Genomic DNA, 15,876 nt, shown 5'->3' with positions numbered 1-15,876 from the left:
TAGAGGCCAGTAGAGGAATCGGCAGAGAGGTGTGGAGGACACTGAATGGAGGCCAGTGGAGGAATAGGCAGAGAGGGGTGGAGGACACTGAATGGAGGCCAGTGGAGAGATTGGCAGAGAGGGGTGGAGGACACTGAATGGAGGCCAGTGGAGGAATCAGCAGAGAGGGGTGGAGGACACTTATTGGAGCCCAGTGGAGGAATCAGCAGAGGGGGGGGGGGGGGGGCACTGAATGGAGGCCAGTGGAGGGATCGGCAGAGAGGGGTGGAGTACACTGAATGGAGGCCAGTGGAGGGATCGGCAGAGAGGGGTGGAGGAGACTGAATAGAGGCCAGTGGAGGGATTGGCAGAGAGGGGTTGAGGACACTGAATGGAGCCCAATGGAGGAATCGGCAGAGAGGGGTGGAAGAAACTGAATGGAGGCCAGTGGAGGGATCAGCAGAGAGGGGTGGAAGACACTGAATGGTTGGTGAGGTGGATGAATCTGGAAGCAGCATTAATGATGGACTAAAGGGGGGATAGCCTATGTAAAGGTGAGCCAATGAGGAGGGAGTTGCAATAGGAACTAAAAGTGGAACTAAAGTACTAAAGTCATTTGTTGCAGAGAATAATCATGCAATGTCTCTTCTGCAATAAAATGAATTTGCCTGCCTGCTTGCATATGAAACAATAATAATAAAACATTATATATATATATATATATATATATATATATATATATATATATATATATATATATATATATATATATATATATATATATACAATTGGGAGGCAGGACAGTTATCAGTTAGCAGTTAGCATTGCCCTCTGTTATCTCTGTGGACTACAAAACACCTCCCCCTTTTATAGAGCATTGAAAGAGGGGTTATGTAGCCCTATCACACGTGTGTGTGTGTATATATATATATATATAGATATATATTTATCTATATATATATATATATATATATATATATATATATATATATATATATATATATATATATATATATATACACACACACACATATACAGCGTAAAGCTTTCTCCTTTCTCAGAAATCCAGGGCACCTTGCCGATGATCTGGAAGTCCGCAGTGCCCGTTGCGTTCGATCGAGATTCCAGGAAGAACAAAGCCGCCCGGACAGGGGTTGGCACAGTTGTCGGGATTTTCATGTACTTTGTTCTTGACAAGCGCATCCCAAAAATACCACGTTATCTCAGCACAGACGTGGGGACCTATTAATAGGGAGTCCTGAGCCCCTCTATCTATGTGTGACAGCTGGGCCTTTATCCCTCACGTCACCGGGGTGTGAAGCTGTGCGCTCCCCCTCTCTCTCCCCCTCCCCCTCCCCCCCCCTCTCTCTCTCCCCCTCCCCCCCCTCTCTCTCTCCCCCCTCCCCCCCTCTCTCTCTCCCCCTCTCTCTCTCTCCCCCCCTCTCCCTCTCTCTCTCTCCCCCCCCTCTCCCTCTCTCTCTCTCCCCTCTCTCCCCTCTCTCCCCTCTCTCTCTCTCCCTCTCTCTCTGTCTCTCTCCAGCCGGCCCCGGGGCCCGGGGACACCCTCTGCGTGTCTCTAAATCCCGAAACATCCTGTGTGTCAGGACATGTGTATGTATGTATGAATAGAATGAGCTCACAGGGGAGGAAGCAAGCGTGTGAACAGGACAGGTTTACGGGAAATTGGAGCCGGGCAGGTCAGCTCTTCACAGAAATCCCCCTCCACAGCAATGCGTTTCACTTCCAGTGTTGCTCCCGTTTAAAACATTCTTTGCTTGGACGAGATGGAGAGCAATGAGGTCACCTTTCCACCTTGCCTACAATTAAAGATTTATGGGAGCACCTAGACTCCCTGCAAGTCAGATGTATGGAGCTAATACGTATACTTCAGAACCAATTTTCAAATTTTTCACATGTATTTTAAAATCAACATATTTAGCTTGAAAATGTACTTAAAACCTCAACGTACTATATATTTTATTTAGGGCTGTAAAACAAGCTCTTATTAACCTCTGACGCTATAGGCGCTGTGAAGCATTTCATCTTCAAATTTCTAAATTTCACAACCGACTGCCTTAAAGTGGTTTAAGGTATTCTCTAAGCAACTGAGCTCCTCCTGCTCCCTCTCTCCCCCCCCCCTCTCAGAAGTGACCTAGCAGATCAGTTACCCTACAACCCCCCCCCCCCCCCCCCCAAGAGTGACCTAGCAGCTCAGTTACCCTACTCCCCCTTCCCAGCAGTGACTTAGCAGCTCAGCTCCCCTGCTCCCCCATTCAAGCAATAACTATGCAGCTCAGCTCCCCTGCTCCCCCTCCTCTCAAAAGTGATCTAGCAGCTATACTTCCCTGCTCCCCCATTCAAGCAGTGACCAAGCATCTTGGCTCCCCTGCTCCCCCTTCCCAGCAGTGACCTAGCATCTCTGCTCCCCTGCTCCCCCTTCCCAGCAGTGACCTAGCATCTCTGCTCCCCCTTCCCAGCAGTGACCTAGCATCTCTGCTCCCCTGCTCCCTCTTCCCAGCAGTGACCTAACATTTCCGCTGCCCTGCTTCCCCTTCCCAGCAGTGACCTAGCATCTCCGCTCCCCTGCTCCCCCTTCCCAGCAGTGACCTAGCATCTCTGCTCCCCTGCTCCCCCTTCCCAGCAGTGATCTAGCATCTCTGCTCCCCCTTACCAGCAGTGACTAAGCATCTACGCTCCCCTGCTCCACCTTTCCAGCAGTGACCTAACATCTCCGCTCCCCTGCTCCCCCTTCCCAGCAGTGACCTACCATTACTGCTCCCCCTTCCCAGCAGTGACCTAGCATCTCCGCTCCCCTGCTCCCCCTTCCCAGCAGTGACTAAGCATCTCCGCTCCCCTGCTCCCCCTTCCCAGCAGTGACCTAGCATCTCCGCTCCCCTGCTCCACCTTTCCAGCAGTGACCTAGCATCTCTGCTCCCCCTTCCCAGCAGTGACCTAGCATCTCCGCTCCCCTGCTCCCCCTTCCGAGCAGTGACCTAACATTTCCGCTCCCCTGCTCCCCCTTCCCAGCAGTGACCTAGCATATCCGCTCCCCTGCTCCCCCTTCCCAGCAGTGACCTAGCATCTCCGCTCCCCTGCTCCCCCTTCCCAGCAGTGACCTAGCATCTCCGCTCCCCTGCTCCACCTTTCCAGCAGTGACCTAGCATCTCTGCTCCCCCTTCCCAGCAGTGACCTAGCATCTCCGCTCCCCTGCTCCCCCTTCCGAGCAGTGACCTAACATTTCCGCTCCCCTGCTCCCCCTTCCCAGCAGTGACCTAGCATCTCTGCTCCTCTGCTCCCTCTTCTCAGCAGTGACCTAGCATCTCTGCTCCTCTGCTCCCTCTTCTCAGCAGTGACCTAGCATCTCTGCTCCCCCTTACCAGCAGTGACTAAGGATCTACGCTCCCCTGCTCCTCCTTTTGAGCAGTGACCTAACATCTCCGCTCCCCCTTCCCAGCAGTGACCTAACATCTCCGCTCCCCTGCTCCCCCTTCCCAGCAGTGACCTAACATCTCCGCTCCCCCTTCCCAGCAGTGACCTAACATCTCCGCTCCCCTGCTCCCCCTTCCCAGCAGTGACCTAGCATCTCCGCTCCCCTGCTCCCCCTTCCCAGCAGTGACCTAGCATCTCCGCTCCCCTGCTCCACCTTTCCAGCAGTGACCTAGCATCTCTGCTCCCCCTTCCCAGCAGTGACCTAGCATCTCCGCTCCCCTGCTCCCCCTTCCGAGCAGTGACCTAACATTTCCGCTCCCCTGCTCCCCCTTCCCAGCAGTGACCTAGCATCTCTGCTCCTCTGCTCCCTCTTCTCAGCAGTGACCTAGCATCTCTGCTCCTCTGCTCCCTCTTCTCAGCAGTGACCTAGCATCTCTGCTCCCCCTTACCAGCAGTGACTAAGGATCTACGCTCCCCTGCTCCTCCTTTTGAGCAGTGACCTAACATCTCCGCTCCCCCTTCCCAGCAGTGACCTAACATCTCCGCTCCCCTGCTCCCCCTTCCCAGCAGTGACCTAACATCTCCGCTCCCCCTTCCCAGCAGTGACCTAACATCTCCGCTCCCCTGATCCCCCTTCCCAGCAGTGACCTAGCATCACTGCTCCCCTGCTCCCCCTTCCCAGCAGTGACCTAGCATCTCCGCTCCCCTGCTCCCCCTTCCCAGCAGTGACCTAACATCTCCGCTCCCCCTTCCCAGCAGTGACCTAACATCTCCGCTCCCCTGCTCCCCCTTCCCAGCAGTGACCTAGCATCTCCGCTCCCCTGCTCCCCCTTCCCAGCAGTGACCTAGCATCTCCGCTCCCCTGCTCCACCTTTCCAGCAGTGACCTAGCATCTCTGCTCCCCCTTCCCAGCAGTGACCTAGCATCTCCGCTCCCCTGCTCCCCCTTCCGAGCAGTGACCTAACATTTCCGCTCCCCTGCTCCCCCTTCCCAGCAGTGACCTAACATCTCCACTCCCCCTTCCCCCTGACCTAGCATCTCCGCTTCCCTGCTCCCCCTTCCCAGCAGTGACCTAGCATCTCTGCTCCCCTGCTCCCCCTTCCCAGCAGTGACCTAGCATCTCCACTCCCCTGCTCCACCTTTGCAGCAGTGACCTAGCATCTCTGCTCCCCCTTCCCAGCAGTGACTTAGCATCTCTGCTCCCCCTTCCCAGCAGTGACTTGGCCGCTCAGCTACCCCACTCCCCGCTCTAAGCAGTGACCTAGCAGCTCAGCTCCCCTGCTCCCCCATTCAAGCAATAACTAAGCAGCTCAGCTCCCCTGCTCCCCCTCCTCTCAGAAATGACCTAGCTAAACTTCCCTGCTCCCCCATTCAAGCAGTGACTAAGCATCTCAGCTCCCCTGCTCCCCCTTCCCAGCATTGACCTAGAATCTCTGATCCCCCTTCCTAGCAGTAACCTAACATCTCCGCTCCCCTGCCCCCCCTTCCCAGCGGTGACCTAGCAGCTCAGCTCCCCTGCTCCCCCATTCAAGCAAGTGACTAAGCACCTCAGCTCCCCTGCTTCCCCTCCCAGAATCGACTTAGCACCTCAGCTCCCCCTTCCAGCAGTGATTTATCAGCTCTGCTACCCTACTCCCCTTTCCTAACATACATATCTCTTTGTTTTTTTTATCCCTGCTTTGCAAGGATAAGAAACAGAGAGATTGTTCCCTATGTAGAGAGCCCTGTGTTGATTGTCAATTAGAGCACGTGCATGCACATGCCCTAAACCCGAAAGCAGGCAGCAATGTACCAGTACCGCAATCAAGGGGTTAAATATGTGCCCAACAATGTGTAATGTGTGTAATCTTTGCTGCACTTGCCAACTGGTCTCTTTTGTTTCTTATCCCTGCTTTGCAGGGATAAGAAGCAGAGAGATTGTTCCCTCTGTTCAGAGCCCTGCGTTGATTGGCAACAACAGAGCTCTGAGCTGTGATTGGACACAGCCGAAGAGCAGGTCCCAGGCTATGAATCATTGGTCGGGACTTGCTGACAGACTCGGCGGTGGTGGTGGCAGCGGGCAGCGATGTGCCTGCAAGGGCCAGGGGCTTAAGTGGTTAAAGAAGATGAACTGTCAAAACTGCCAGCTGTAGCATCACTAAGAAGGCGCCTGTTTTGTCCCTATAGAATCGCTCCCTCTGTAACTTAGGCGGCGAGATCAAGATTCAGCCACGGATAACGCTGCTGAACCGTTGTGGTCGCCCCGTGCGTTCTTTTTCCGTAGCAGTGATTGCAAACATGTTTCTGGTGCTGTAGTAATGTGGGCCGATCCCCCCACTGGTTGCCGCAGGACAGAAGCAGCCAACCCCTCTACTGAAAGAAAACTTTTTTTTCCTAGAACAAAGCCAAAAATAAATATGGATTGTATGCTAACTGCCCAAATGCGATGAATGCGTGTACCGTTCACAACCTTGGCAGCCGCCATCGGAGGTTCAACACGGGCACATCGCTGTCAAAGCTTTTACAAATTTATAGACTTTTAATCAGGGCGAAGTAGGGAGTCTGTTTCCTGGCCGGGACCGCCGCCGATTTTCGGAAGGTAAAGATTTTTAATAACTGTGTCCGACCTCTGAACTCCATTCATGTACCAGGCGTCCCGAGAGTTCTGTGTGCTTCAGAAAAGCTGAAGCAGCAAATGTGATCAGATGGTGTTTTTTTTTTTTTTACCATTTGTTTCTCATCTTTGTGAAGCCTGGCTTGTGAAGCTGGACGGGGGCCATATAGCAAGACACAAAGGATGCCTTATGATGGGTGAGAAAAAGAGTGCAACAAAACCCCTTCAATGTCTGAAACGGAGCAGGGACCAAGGTGACCTGCGAGGACTCTGATTTCTCAGCACACGGAGGGAGACGCAAAGACTTGGAACGATGTTTCAGTTCACCTGCAATGGAAGATTGATGGGACGGTCTCTCCATGGTCTCCTTCTGAAAATGATAGTCACCTGGCTGGGTTTTGCTTCAGTACTCTATAACTGCTTTCTCAAGCTCTTTACCTCAGAAGAACCCATAAAATGTTCACGTTTTGGGGGGACATCAATAACTCAGCAGATAGATCCATCACTGAGCATGCAGATTCCACATAGGGGAGGCGCCCGTGTCAAAGGGGCTTAAGGGTGGCATTCTGACCACCAATGTAACAGGCCTTTTTGCCACTAACCCCCAATGAATTATTATTGGTAAGCGTTCCCCAAAATGTATAAACCCAAAAGCAAATAAATCACTAATCCGGCGCAAATGGAAAATGAATGTACAAACATGTTCATATAAGAAGCCTCTATAACATATTTAACCATCAATAACTCATATGCCTAAACCAGTGGTTCCAAACCTCAGTCCTCAAGTACCCTCAACAGGCCATGTTTTGGGAATTTCTCTTTGATAAAATAGCTGTCCAAAATACCAAGCCATTCACTCAGAATTAAAGCACATGTGCAAGATAAAGGAAAACCTGAAAGCATGGTCTGTTAGGGGTACTTGAGGACTGAGGTTGAGAACCACTGGCCTAAACAACCACAATCAAATGTAATCATTGAAGCGTAAGCAACGCTCATCTGGTGTATTTCACACCTTACTCCCAAAAAGTTCAAAATTGTTGCACCAAATGATAGGCGAGTCCGATAAATAACCTCCTCCACTGAATGTCTTTGAGGATATAAAGGGTATATGGAGCCTTCACCACACCTTGTTAAAACCACTTAAAAAAATCATACGCCTTTGGTCATATCATTGTCCTCATAGAGTCACTCTAGATAGGGTCCTCCACCAGTCTCAGTATCCCGTAACTTTGATCCAGGAGAATGGAGTTTTATGAAAACCCAGAGAGCTCTTCATCATAAAACTCAATTTTTCTGGATCAAAGTTACGGGATACTGAGACTGGTGGATGACCCTAATCTAACGTCACCCTATGAGGACAAAGATATGACCAAAGGTGCGTGATTTTTTTTATTTTTTTTGCGGATCTGGTGAGTGCAAATTTTTGAGGGAAGTGGTTTTCACGAGGTGTGGGGATGGCTCCATATACCCTTATACCCTTAATATCCTCAAAGGACACTCATTGGAGGAGGTTATTTATCGGACTCGCCTATCATGTGATGCAACAATTTTGAACTTTTTGGGAGTAAGGTATGAAAGATGAGCGCTGCTTACACTTCAATGATTACATTTGATTGTGGTTGTTTAGGCCAGTGGTTCTCAACCTCAGTCCTCAAGTACCCCTAACAGACCATGCTTTCAGGTTCTCCTTTACCTTACACAGGTGCTTTAATTCTGAGTGAATGGCTTGGTATTTTGGACAGCTATTTTATCAAAGAGAAATTCCCAAAACATGGCCTGTTGAGGGTACTTGAGGACTGAGGTTTGGAACCACTGGTTTAGGCATATGAGTTATTGATGGTTAAATATGTTATAAAGGCTGCTTATATGAACATGTATGTACATTAATTTTCCATAAGCGCCGGATTAGTGATTTATTCGATTTTGGGTTTATACGCTTACCAATAATAAGTCATTTGGGGTTAATGGCAAAAAGGCCTCTTACACATGGGTGCCTCCACTATGTGGAATCTGCATGCTCAGTGAGGGATCTCTCTCCACTGATCCTCGCTGAGTAAGTGGATGACAGGTCAGTGTCCACTCCACTATGGAGAGCAGACACAGCCCACTGTTCTCTATGGGGTAATCGGATGGAAACGGGCCACCTGTCCATTTCCATCTGATCCACCAAACAGCATCAACATCCGTCATGTGTTCGCTGACATCTGCCGCTCCATCGAAGATCGGGTCCACCTGAAAAACTGACAGGCATATCTGAACGGATGGCCCCTCCCCCCCGAGAGGAGCCTTTACCACTTGACGTCCGGAAGATTTACCCCTCTTCATGACCAGGTCATTTTTCTTCTATATGACACTGCGTTATTTTAGCTGCTGTAAATTCTTGGGCTGTCTTGCATGAACGGCACGTTTGAGATCTCCCCAGAGGGGCTCAATGATATTGACGTCAGGAGACTGAGATGTCCACTCCAGACCCTTCACTTTATTCTGCTGTAGCCAATGACAGGTCGACTTAGCCTTGTGTTTTGGATCATTTTCATATTGGAATGTCCAAGTATGTCCCATGCACAGCTTCCTGGCTGATGAATGCAAATGTTCCTCCAGTATTTTTTGATAACATACTGCATTCATCTTGCCATCAATTTTGACCACATTTGCTGTGCCTTTTGTAGCTCACACATCCCCAAAACATCATCAATCCACCTCCGTGTTTCACAGTAGGAGTGGTGGACCTTTCATCATAGGCCTTGTTGACTCCTCTCCAAATGTAGTGTTTATGGTTGTGGCCAAAAAGCTAAATTTTGGTCTCATCACTCCAAATGACTTTGTGCCAGAAGGTTTGAGGCTTGTCTCTGTGCTGTTTGGTGTATTGTAAGCAGGATACTTTGTGGGATTTGTGCAGTAATGGCTTTCTTCTGGTGACTCGACCATGCAGACCATCTTTCTTCAAGTGCCTCCTTATTGTGCATCTTGAAACAGCCACACCACATGTTTTCAGAGAGTCCTGTATTTCACCTGAAGTTATTTGTGGATTTCTCTTTGCCTCCTGAACAATTTTCCTGGCAGTTGTGGCTGAAATTTTAGTTGGGCTACCTGACCGTGGTTTGGTTTCAACAGAACCCCTCATTTTCCACTTTTTGATTAGCGTTTGAACACTGCTGATTGGCATTCTCAATTCCTTGGATATCTTTTATATCCCTTTCCTGTTTTATACAGTTCAACTACCTTTTCCCGCAGATCCTTTGACAATTCTCTTGCTTTCCCCATGACTCAGAATTCAGAAACATCAGTGCAGCACTGGATGAAAGACGCAAGGGTCTGTCAGGAGTCCAGAAACTCATTGACCTTTTATACACACACTCTGATTACAAGCTAACAGATCACAGGTGAGGATGGTTACCTTTAGTCGTCATTCAAACCCCTTTGTGTCATCTTGTGTGCATGTTATCTGGCCAAAATCACCAGGGGTATGTAAACTTTTGATCCAGGTTATTTGGGTAGTTTCTGTTCTGATTATGATTTAAAAAGAGTAAACACAGATGATTTATAATAAATGGCTTCAGCCAAACTCTAACCATGAATGAAAGAAATGTCTTTTTGTTATTATTCATATTCTCTGAAAAATGGCCAAGAAATTATAAATTCTGCCAGGGTATGTAAACTTGCATACTGGAACTACAACTGTATATACTTTATTTTTTTATAGCCGTAATGGCGGTGATCAGCAATTTATAGCGTGACCGCGATATTGCAGCGGACAGTCTGTCACTTTGTGGGAACCAGTGACACTAATACAGTGATCAGTGCTAAAAATATGTACTGTCACTGTACTAATGACACTGGCTGGGAAGGGGTTAAAAGCTAGGGTTATCAATGGGTTAAAGGTGTGCCTAACTAGTGTTTTTGTGTGTATACGGTGTGCTGTTTTCCAGTGGCGACTGGCGGGTTCTTTTTGGGGGGGGGGGTGGCAAACAAACTACACCCCCCCCCCCGAGCGGCGTGGCAAGGCACTGATAGCAGCCCCCCATGTGGGTGGTCCGGCGCTTACCTGCTTGTGTGGCGGGGCTGTGGTGTCCTCTGCTGGAGTGCAGGCAGTGGCCGTGGCAGCTCCGGTCCCAGCTCCTCCAGCTTCCTCTGCTGTGTGTCTTCCTCCAGAGCGCTAGACATCCAATAGGATCGCTTGACACTTTGGCCCCAATCAGGAAACAGGTCCCACAGACCTGCCTCCTGATTGGCGGGGAGGAACTTTACTGTGATAATAGCAAAAATGTATTCTCTATGGTCACACAACTAGGTGGGCTCGGAATGCAAGGCTCTGCTCTCCGAGCTCACCCTTATTTGAAGCCTATTAGAGCCTCTGACTCTAATCAGGTGCTTCAAATAAACACCCACCCCGCATTGGAATCCATGGTCCGGCGCCAATGAAACATATCGGGGTTGGAGGCATGGATAGGGGAGGCAGTGCCGTGCGCCCACTATGAAAGGGCTACCACTGCTGTTTTCACTAAGGGATCCAGGGATACAAAGTCCAGCACATCCCCACTGAGAGGACTGAGCTCTGCCTTTTTTAGATAGGCGGAGCTCTGTCCAGTCTGTCTTCTGTACGATCAGTGGATGCCAGCTGTCATCCATTGGCTGTCACCCACTGATCGGCCTCCGCTGTGATTAATCACAGCAGAAGCGGCATGCGCCCCCTACTTGGGAGAGTAGGATCACGTATATACCTGTATACGTGATTCTGCACAGAACGCTGCCCCCCATAGCAGTAAAGCTACAATGGGCCAGTCTCCAAGTGGTTAGAGACAGCAAAAAAGGTACAATGCTATTGGCTTTTCCAAGTGGTGTCATAGTCCTGGAACTATGGACTCCTCAATGGGGTGGGGGGTGGGGAACCCTAAGGAACCTTCGTTGAGAAGACCTGCTCTATCGTAACATAACCAGAACAAGCAGGGAGCAAGTGAAAGTTGGATGTATAGTGATGAAAGAAGCAGTAACTAAACTATATACTGCTACATTTTTCTTCTCTGTGCCCTGTAGTGGCACAGGAACTGGCAGTTTGAACTGCAGAGAACAGCGGGGGAACCATACATTTGGCACTCCTGGAAGTGTTGGATTTTTATTTATTTTAAAAAGTTTTCTTTTAAGTACCTTATTTTCATCGTTCTGACTGAAGCGTGTAACATCTGACTGTGGCTTGTGAAGCCTGTTGCATTACCTTAAACCAAGGTTTCCCATAGTGGTCAATATTGACCTTCCAGGGTCAGTGAGTTTATCCAAGGTGTCGATTAAAACTGCTGGTGGTCAGCAAATGTCAGGGGGTCAGTAAGTGATTGGTAGATGCTGTAAGGTCAAATGGGAGTCAATCTTTTAAGAGCTCTGTAGAGCTCTAGTCCAGTCCTCAGTCTTGAAGGTGAGGTGGTTAGCAGTGAGAAAGTGTTACACAAAGGTTGGATGGTCAGCTGTGTGTCCATCCATGTGTTACTGGCCACTGGCCTTGTTTTCCAGCTTTGTTTGGGATGTGTGTTTGTGACCTTCAACCTGCCCCCTAGAAAGGATATATGTATGTACTCGCTTCACCTACTGACTATACTGACTTCCTGTACTCCCCCACCCTAACCTGTTGGAGAGCCAGTGAGCACAACCAGCTCTGATGAATAGCCATTGAATAAACCAACCTCAAACTATGTTGTGGATTCAGTGAGTACAACCACCTCCAATTCTGTTTGAGAGCCAATGAGTGCAACCCCCAAACTCCTTTGAAGAGCCAGTGAGTTCACCCGTCTCAACCTCTATTGAAGAGCCAATGAGTTAACCCATTTCAAACCCTGTTGGAGAGTCAGTGAATGCACCCACCTAATGGAGAGCCAGTGAGTACACTAGGGTTGCCTCCTCATCCCTTTAACACATTAATTACACGGGTTCTGAGGCTAATTTATTGCAGACAGTGCACCAAGTGAGTTTAATTACCACCTTAATGAGCCACAGAACCTGTGTATTTAATATGTGTTCAGTTTTAAAGGGATGAGGTGGCAGCCCGAGAGTACATCAACCTGTTGGATGGTCGGTGAGTACACCCACATTAAACTCAGTTGGAGAGCCAATGAACACAACCACCAAAAACTATGTTGGAGAGCCAGTGAGTACACCCCCTTCAACCTCTGTTGGAGAGTTGATGAGTACACCCATCTCAAACTCTGTTGCAAAGTCAGTGAGGGCAAACACTCCAACCTTTGTTGGAAATCCAATGTCACCCACCTCAAACTCTGTTGAAGATCCAGCAGGTGCACCCACCTCAACCTCTATTGAAAAGCCAGCAAGTACACCCAAGTGAAACTCTGTTGAAGAACCAGTGGGTTCACCCACCTCAACCTTTGTTGGAAATTCCATGAGTACACCCATCTCACACTCAGTAGGAGAGCCAGTGAGTACAACCACCTCAAACTATGATGGAGAGCAAGTGAGAAAAACCTCCAAAAACAATGTTGGAAAGTCAGGGAGTATACTGATCTCAAAGTGTGTTGGAGAGCCAATGAGGGCACCTTCCACAAACTCTGTTGGACAGCCAGTGAATGTGAACATCTCAACCTTTGTTGGAAATCCAGTGAGTATACTCAACTCAAACCCCAAAGAGCGAGTGGTTGCACCCACCCCAACCTTTGTTGGAAATCCAATGAGTACACCCACCTCAAACTCTTTTGGTGAGCCAGTGAGTGCACCCACCTCAATCTCTGTTAGAGAACCATTGATTACATTCTCCTCAATCTCTGCTGGAGGACCAGTGAGTACAATCATCACAGAAAAAGTGGTGCCAAAGAACTGAGTGCTTTTCTAACAATTCAACAACTGTAACAGCCATATTGGCAGCTACTGCTGCCAACCGGACATGTCGACAATATTCTTTAGAACAGTGGTTATCAACTCCTGTCCTCAGGACCCACTAACAGGGCCAGGTTTGCAAGATAACTGCAATACATCACAGGTGATATAATTTGCTGCTCGGTGATTGCAGTATTCTAGTCTGCATCTCTCCAAGATAATACTTAAAATCTGACCTGTTAGTGGGTCCTGAGGACAGGAGTGGAGAACCACTGCTCTAGAACAACCTTTGTCAATCTTTTCAACACAGAGGAACCCTTGAAATAAAGTTCTGGTCTAAGGGAACCCTAGCTAATCATGACAATATCTACAAATCATGATACATTGATGTGTGATGATCAGTGGGAAGAATGCTGAAAACACTTGTGGTCATTGAGAAGAATGACTCCCTTACAGATAGCTAAAGAGATCAATGGTGTCAGTGGAAACTTAACTGAGAGGCAAAAATTGCTCAACGATCCCCTAGCAACCTCTGGAGGAACCCTAGGGTTCCCCTGGTTGAAGAACCCTACTCTAGAATAATACTATCACTACTTTGTGATATAGTACTCTTATTTAAAGCAGCATTTATTCAATCTGTTTCATATAGCAAATGTTTTTAGGGTTGAAGAACAATCTCTAAGCTCTAAGCAGAAAGAACTGACGTGCTAGTGAAGAGCACTGAAAGACCCATAGCTACCTATCCTTTTATTTAGAATAACATTTCCTCAGTAATTACCTACTTTGTTCCAATTAACCTTGCCGACTTGTGTCATACATGAAAGAACTTGGCCTGTGGCTTTGTGTATACTCGTGTTGATAGAAGTTATTTGTTGACTTACACTATCGTCTGTATGAAGTGTAGGTGGTAGATTATTCCATTGGAATTGCTCACGCTGTTAATTTTACTTCTACGACTAGGAAGAGATGATCTCATATTGACAAGCTACTTTATGACGATGTTGACTTAACATTGGAGTGTTGACTTTGGGCAAGGCAGAATAGCAATTTGTACAGCGTCCAATGTTTGTTCTTCAGTAGATATAAAACAAATACGGTGCAAATTAATAAAAAAAAAAAAAAAAAGCAAATATTTGCTTGTAGCTTAAGTGCCCTATTACTAAAAGTTGCGGACTTGAAAGTGTTTAGTGTACCTCCAGCCAAAACTATTTCTTTAAATTGTGGATAGGGGAGCCGTTTTGGTTCATCAGCGTTACTATGCTGTATCCACTATTGTCACGCAGCGTCCTGCATTTCTATGGTGAAGGTTGGCAGGCCACCAGCACCATGAAAATACATGATTCTAATCCAGGACGGGTGGCAGTCAGGGAAGCCACTGCCTTCAGAAGGAGATGGAAGTCCACTTCCATGCAGACCTGCTTTGCTTCTTGTCTACTGCCATGCTGCCATAGTCATACTGTGGTGTAGATTGAAAGGGAGGCGAAGGACAGGCGTGAAACAGGCCTTTTTTTGAGAAGGGTGGGGCAGAACTGAGGACCCTGGTGTGAAGGGCAGAGGGGAAACTGAGGACTCTGATATGAAAGGAGTGGGGGGGGGGACGACGACTAAGGACTCTGATGTAAAAGGTGATAGGATTAAGGACTCTAATGTGAAAGGGAAAGGAGGGAACTAAGGCCCCTGATGCGAAAGTGGAATAAGGAACTGAGGACTCTGATGTTAATGGTGGTGAAATTGAGGACGCTGATGTGAAAGGGAGGACTGGAAACTCTGATGTGAAAGAGGGAAACTGAGGACTCTGATGTGGGGGAACTGAGGAGACTGATGTGAAAGTGGGGTGAGGGGCACTGAGGACTCCGATATGAAGGGCAATGGGAAAATTGAGGACTGTGATGTGAAAGAAGGGGGATGGGGAACTGAGGACTCTGATGTCAAAGGGTGATGAGGAACTTGAGACTCTAATGTTAGAGGCGACTGGGTTGAGGGCTGTGATGTCAAAGGGAGGATTGAGCACTGAGGACTCTGTTAAGGGTGGCGGAATTGAGGACTCTGATGTGAAAAGGGTGAACTGAGGACTCTGATGTGAAAAGGGGATGGGGGGACTGAGGACTTTGATGGGAAGGGAGTGGGGGGGACTGAGGGTTCCGATGTGAAAGAAGCGGGATGAGGAACTGATGTCTCTGATGTGAAAGGGGGATGAGGAACATGGCACTCTGATGTTAAAGGTGGCGGGATTGAGGACTCAGATGTGAAAAAAAGGAACTGAGGACTCTGATGCGTAAAGGGGTGGAGGGGGGAGCTGAGGACTTTAATGTGGAAGAGGGGTGGGAAACTGAGGGCTCTAATGCTAAAGGTGGCAGAATCTTTGGTGTGCAGGGGGGAACTGAGGACTCTGACATGGTGAGGGGAGTCACTTTGGGCGGGGGGCCCATGGAACCCAGAATCCCTTGGAGAGGTTGGGAAACCCTTGTTTCAGCTCCCCATGCACCTTCTATGTCTAAGTCACCCTGTGTCTTTTAGGGGCACAGGGTGACTGAGAAAATTATGGAACATTGTAAGAGTTTTGTAGACTGTTGCCATGTCATCTGCAATCCCTGATTAATCAAAGTATTGCTTAGATATGGATTTCATGGTTATTCAATGTAGGAGTTGATCCGTCTGCTACTGGGGGCTTTTGCTATTGTGTGCAGGTGTTCTGTGTTTATACTTATGACTTATGAATGTTTATTGTGTCTTCTAAGCTAGAAGATGGCAAGTCTGACCGGAAAGGTCAGACCTCTGAGTCACCTAGGCTGGTTAAATGACTAGTTAATTAGCTCATGTTATTTTATATTTCTGGTTACAGTTTGTATTGTTAGGGTAATATGATCAGGAGACGGAACCTCCTTCTCAAGTGTATAAAAACCTGTATTCTTGTTCAAATAAACAGTTCCAGCTTTGCAGCCTAACGAGACCTGCCTAGTTTTTGGTTTTAATATGCGGTTATAATATATTGTATCTATATTCAGACCGGTATATGACAGAAGCCCTCGGGGGGGGACTGAGGACTCTCACATGGGGGAGGG

General features: G+C 48.2%; 1 protein-coding gene across 1 annotated transcript in view; it reads left to right on the top strand.

Annotated features, from left to right (window-relative positions):
• The window catches only part of LOC143961886 (semaphorin-3F-like), a gene marked incomplete at its 3' end in the record, with an annotated part of 149,795 nt that overhangs the window by 30,224 nt on the left and 103,695 nt on the right, over positions 1–15,876 (top strand).

The sequence above is a fragment of the Lithobates pipiens genome, unplaced genomic scaffold, assembly GCF_037356315.1.
Source record: "Lithobates pipiens isolate NorthernLeopardFrog02 unplaced genomic scaffold, aLitPip1_a1.2 Scaffold_1, whole genome shotgun sequence".
NCBI classification, from domain to species: Eukaryota; Metazoa; Chordata; class Amphibia; order Anura; family Ranidae; genus Lithobates; species Lithobates pipiens.
This window is presented reverse-complemented; position numbering and strand designations above follow the sequence as displayed.